Source organism: Dermacentor albipictus, chromosome 5 (genome assembly GCF_038994185.2).
Source record: "Dermacentor albipictus isolate Rhodes 1998 colony chromosome 5, USDA_Dalb.pri_finalv2, whole genome shotgun sequence".
NCBI lineage: Eukaryota > Metazoa > Arthropoda > Arachnida > Ixodida > Ixodidae > Dermacentor > Dermacentor albipictus.
Genome location: NC_091825.1, coordinates 98,782,269 through 98,787,808, shown reverse-complemented (window position 1 = coordinate 98,787,808; position 5,540 = coordinate 98,782,269). Strand labels below are relative to the sequence as shown.

General features: G+C 43.4%; 1 long non-coding RNA gene across 2 annotated transcripts in view; it reads right to left on the bottom strand.

The window, feature by feature from the left end:
* Positions 1 to 5,540, bottom strand: part of LOC135917254 (uncharacterized) — an 80,469-nt gene that overhangs the window by 21,553 nt on the left and 53,376 nt on the right. The window lies entirely within an intron of this gene.

The window sequence follows — 5,540 nt, the reverse complement described above, 5'->3', positions numbered from 1 at the left end:
CGCTGAACTGTTCTTTTGACTTCCGACGACGTCAGGTTGGCATGCAGTAAACGGCTGAAGTTAACGTTTCTTCGTTCACCTGAAATCTGGTTTATTCTGACTGTTGGCCATTTAACACTAAGTGAATAGAGTAGCCGCTGGCAGACTTCTGTTACCGAATCCGGAGTTGAACGAGTACTGATTGGCGCTGCAAGCGCCTGAATCTCTACTCTGAGACCGTAAGCCTGATTCAATGTGATACGCTAATCGGAATATAGGTTCAAGTTGACACAGCTATTGCCAATAATCGATTTGTTCTTCAAGGCATATGCATCTGCTTTTCCTAAGGATGTTCCTCCAAACCAGCTTTAGAAAGAATGGAATTTGCGGCTGGCCAAAGAAAGCCTAATAAATTTGTTCTCGTTGCGATTTCGGCTTGCTTTTGTGTATTTGCGCGAGCACCATGAACAGCGGAATCAATTTCCCTTGACATTGCCGATGTAACAAGAGACCTCGCACGCCCCCCCCCCCCCCCCCCCCACGGTGATCCAAGTTATTCTCTCTCAAACTTTTTTTCTTGAGGAATTCTCATTGTTTGCAGGCATGTACGTATTGCGAATCGGAGCTTTGACGTATTGCAGTTGAAGCAAACATCAATAATCTGCATAGTGCCAGCTCCAAGCCTTGCCTCCTACGACAATAACTGCCGTGCAAGTGCCAGTTAAAAAGTGCACTTAGTGCATGAAACTAGCACTCTGTCCGTACATTAGGCGCTTAGTGCAAGCTGACAGCGGGTATTCCCCCTTTTCTTTCAAGATTATCCCACTTTGACAAAAAAGAAATCTTCCACGCTGCTTTTGGCTAGAATAAGTGCTAAATTGCAGCACATAATTGCGCAGTCACATTAGGATGCCGTAGTAAAATGCTTTACAGGAACACTAGATCGTGAAATTTCTGTCACTAAAAACAAAAAATAGCTACTTCCTAGGAAGTACAAATATCAGTAAACTGGGAGGCCGAAAGTTTACATTCTTGAGGTGGCGTCGCTACGCTAGTTTCTCAGCACGAAGACCTTCGCAAACTAAAGATGACACTTTTAAGACTTGATGCAGGGTGTTCTTGGATAACACAAGGCATATTTCTGTGGCACTGTCAGGTTGAAAAAAATATGAGCATTCAGATTGTAACATGACGCCACTTATAATTACTGTCAAATACAGCACAAGGGGAGGCTTTTTATTAAGATAGAAAGTATATATACACTCCCGGCGCATTTATTCCGTCGCCGTCGCCGTGATGTTCTGTATAAAATGCAACGGCGATAACATGTGGCCGCTCAAATCTTCGTGTGCGCTGTGCTCTCAACTCTTAGTTCGTGTTGAAGCGAGAGTCATCACGACGGTCAATTCCCTCTCCGCTGCTGCCGTGCTTCCGCACTCTGCCGTTTTGACAGAGAGTTTCCGCGGTCATCGAGTGAGATGTGTTCAGGTTTGCTATGCTAGTTAATTTAGTTTGGAAACGAATGTTTACCACGTCATACGAGCGGTTATTCTTTGTGTTGTTGTCGACTAATTTGCTATCGCAATCGACGTTTCGCATTTTGGGCAAAACTGCAACTTTTTTTACTCAAGTGGTGCGTTTTCGCACGGTTTGGAGAGGTGCCCCGCACTTACAATCAGTGGTCCCTGCACTCTGAGTTATCGGACATCGCAGAATGAAACAATAAATTAATTATTCAATCAGTCAATCAATCAATCAATCAATTAATCAAGACTGCGTTTATTTTCACAGCCCCAGAAATTCCTACAAGAAGGTTGGAACGAATAGACTGTGTGGCTAGTACGCGATTCAATACAGTAAATTGCACATGGAATAACCATGCACGTATTCGCTCTATGAAAAAGAATATCGTTTAAATGAACAAGTATTAACTGGCTCGAGATGAGTTATGTCACTTTATTGGACAAATAAAAGCACTCACGTGAAAGGTGAAAGTTTCTATGGGAATTTATTTACACAGGCACAACACTCCAAATTTCCGTGCCAAAGAACTCTAATAATCATTTAGCGTATACTGTGTTGCAATAAAAAGGATTGAAGTTAGCGTTACTTGCTTGCCTTGGGTTTGCGCGTGGGAATACGATGTTGCGAAAGCAGAAATATGTGTAGAGTAGTTTATCTACTAATTAAGCCTACCTTATTTATCAAAACTGCAAAAGAGTGTGCAAAGATCGTTGAAGGGAATATTGCTCTGGTGATGAACATAAGCAGAGGTAATTATTGATAAGGCAGACTGGTGAGACTAGAGTAAAGGTGTTCGGTAAGTTATGTACGTCGACCCCCATATTTCGCTGGAATAACGAAGGCCGGAGTGAAATAAAGAGAAACATAAATTTCAAATGAAACACAAGGAGAATATGGCCGGACACACGCCAGGGTACAACAGCTGAAAGCCAGTTTTTTGTGAACAGTGTAATTCGTTCTCTTCTGTGCCACCGTCTGTCTAAAGCAAACCCTTCTTATTGAAACGTTATTGAAACAGGTAACTTTTGCAATCGGAAATACATGTTCATGTATTTTCCAATCGCGTTGGTCACTTGAGACGCGTTTATGGAAATTTTCGTATCCATGAATCCAGTTCGTGCCCACACCAAATGCACTCACGCACATGCCACACTTCATAAAGAAAAATTTGGCAGCAATGCTACTGTAGCGTTTGTGATTAGTAGTGCGGCTAACAAACGCTATTGAAAGTTAGAGATTGAAAGTTAAGATCAGGGGCCTTCGTCCTGCAGTGGGCATAATTGGGATGATAATGACGAACTTGTGATAGCGTAAGTTTTATGGTGCATCACGTTCTCATTTCCGAAGTATTTCACTCAGAAATTGGAAGAGGTTTATCAAGTTACAGTTACCTCTCGCGGAACCCTCCACACGGTAACGGCCTAGGTTTATTGTAAGGCGGCAGCACATGGTACCGTGCCCAAGCCTTTTTACACGGACACTTGTCATTTGTCACGAGTACGATGATAATAATGTTGGCAGTAAGGAAACGCCAACTTAAACTCATTATTGAAATTTTCTTTCAGGTTACAGCAGTTATCACCGAAAAAACTATCGTTCAGCACTACCTGAAAATAGCTAACTTACTAGTAGTAAGGTCACAAGCTAAACAAAGTTAGGAGAGGACAAACCTGCCGGTTCTTTTGTTTTCGAAAAGCGCAGCTGTGAGGCTGACAAAAAAAGGAGCAAGAAAACCGGTTATCTTCCAGGTGTTGTTAGTTGACTGCATATTCGGCGGATGTCGACACCTCCATTGATTTTCTCGGAAACTTATATTTTTTTAATACTAACTACATTTAACTACCCTTCCAGTGCGAGGTTCATAGGGAGCGTACAGAATTTTTTTGCAGTCATTGTGCTCATAGCCAGACAAAGAAAAACAACGTTCTAGCCCAATTTCTTTAGATTTCGGACGTTCTAAAAAAGCGATTACAAGTATACCTTAGCCTAAATCGCGTCCCACGAAAAACACAATGATGCCATTTACTTTACTTCGTGCAAAAAAAATGACGGCGGGACAGAGTTCAGGCATTCTGTGCGTCAACATATTTTCGAGGCTCTTCCAATGAAACTATGAGCATATCCAAGAAATTGCGTTCATTGTACATACTTCAAGGGACACGGGGCCCAGTTATTTCGTGGCGTCAATTGAACGGAGTGTATAGGGAAAAAAATAAAACCAAACGAGGTTTCACAGTGCACAAAATTCCATCGAAAGCGCACTTTACTCAGGTATCACTTTTGGTACTTCCACGATTTTAGCAGAAATAGGTGCCGACCTCGGTGCTATCCTGCAGCAAAGTATGAAGAACGCTAAAGGCTTAAGCACACTGCAAACTTAGTTTGACATGAGACACAAATGCATCTGCAGAAATTTAGTACAACATCCCCAAATAATTTGCGTGATTGTCCATGTCCTAAATTCCCATAGAGGGTGTCCCATTTATCATGCACCAAGATTTAAAAATATGCGAATGCCAGGTAGCTGGACAGAACCAACTTAATGTGGTTTCCCGCCGCTTCAAAATACTCAATATATTTCTTTACAATTCGTCTAACTAGATAATTAGTATTAGTTAATTATTGAACTTCTAAAATATTATAGTTACTTGGAAAGTGTAGATAAGGAAATAGTAGAGCCACATGAAAAACTCACCATACAACCCTCTGTTGCTCAATACGCGCTACATAAAACTGTTTTCTGCGCCGCGACTGGCCGCTCGAGGCAATTTGCGCGTATGGCGGTTTTTTCTTTCTCGTGCTCAGAAAAACTCTTTTATTTGGCAGGTATTGAACAACAGAAAGCCACATAGGCAGTTTGAACAATTAAGACGAATTATTTAATCACGCGTAATGCAAAAAATAATCCCAGCCTCTACAGGTGATGGCAAATAACATTACCTTGGTTCTGTTCAGCTACGTGGCATTTGCATATGAACGCGGTAGCGTTAAGTGCCCTGTGTTGCAAAAATCCGGCGTAGGCGTCCCGCATCGGCATGCGGCGTCCAGCGTCGCACGTCATTTCGGCTAACGATATTTTGAACCACCCATGCCCAGGCCTTCCATGTGGCACAAGCATGTTAGTAGCCTAATGGAATTTCCCAAGCTAAAATACATAGAGAAATCCTAAAGTACGACTTGCACACGACCTACAGACATGATAGCGTCGGGCTGTAGCTTGACTATACGAGAAAACATTATTTTGTTAAGCGAAAACACAAAGAAGCCGTTTTCCATCGTTTCTACCATTCATAGACCAGTCACGGCGTCCGTCATTTGCGCGCCGGCATACGAGGATCTTGGAGGCCACGGAGCGGCACGCCCGGTTCCTTGCAATACCTCCAGATGGCGCTTGCCTCCACCGCACCGCGGGCCATGCACCGCGGCCCTAGGCGCAAATTGCCGGGAAGCTTGAGAAGCAGTCAAGGATATTTGAATGCTATCACGTTCCACTCTTGAAGGAGAAGCTTAAGCGTCTTCCAATTTATTTAAACCTTGGTGCATGATAAGACATACATTCGACTATATACAAAAAAAGTCAACTTGATGAAAATTTTCAAAAAAGAAAACCGGGACGAAAATTTCTGTTCACAAAAAATCACGGGCCCGTGCGGCACACACAGCACAGTGACAGCGCAACTGGAGGAGCGGCTACATAGAAGCTCCATTTTCGGCACCACACACTACAGGTCTTCGCGGCGAAGTATCTTCGCTTCGTTTTTTGCGAGAACGATCTTAACTGTTCACCCGAAGCCAACGGCGAGCTGCGGCTTGTCCTGTTCTCTGCACAGTGGCCGGCTGAACGCAACGTTGGCTGGTTGCAACGGCGCGTGTAGCTCTACGAATCACTTCTTCAGGTTCGTCTATTGCGAGGAGGCGCCATAACGTGTACCGAAGAGTAAACACAGGTATCGAGACTACGTGGCGCACATGTCACATGATTTGACCCCTGGGACACTAGGCTCTTCTTGAGGATGGTGACGATAGTGATGGCATCC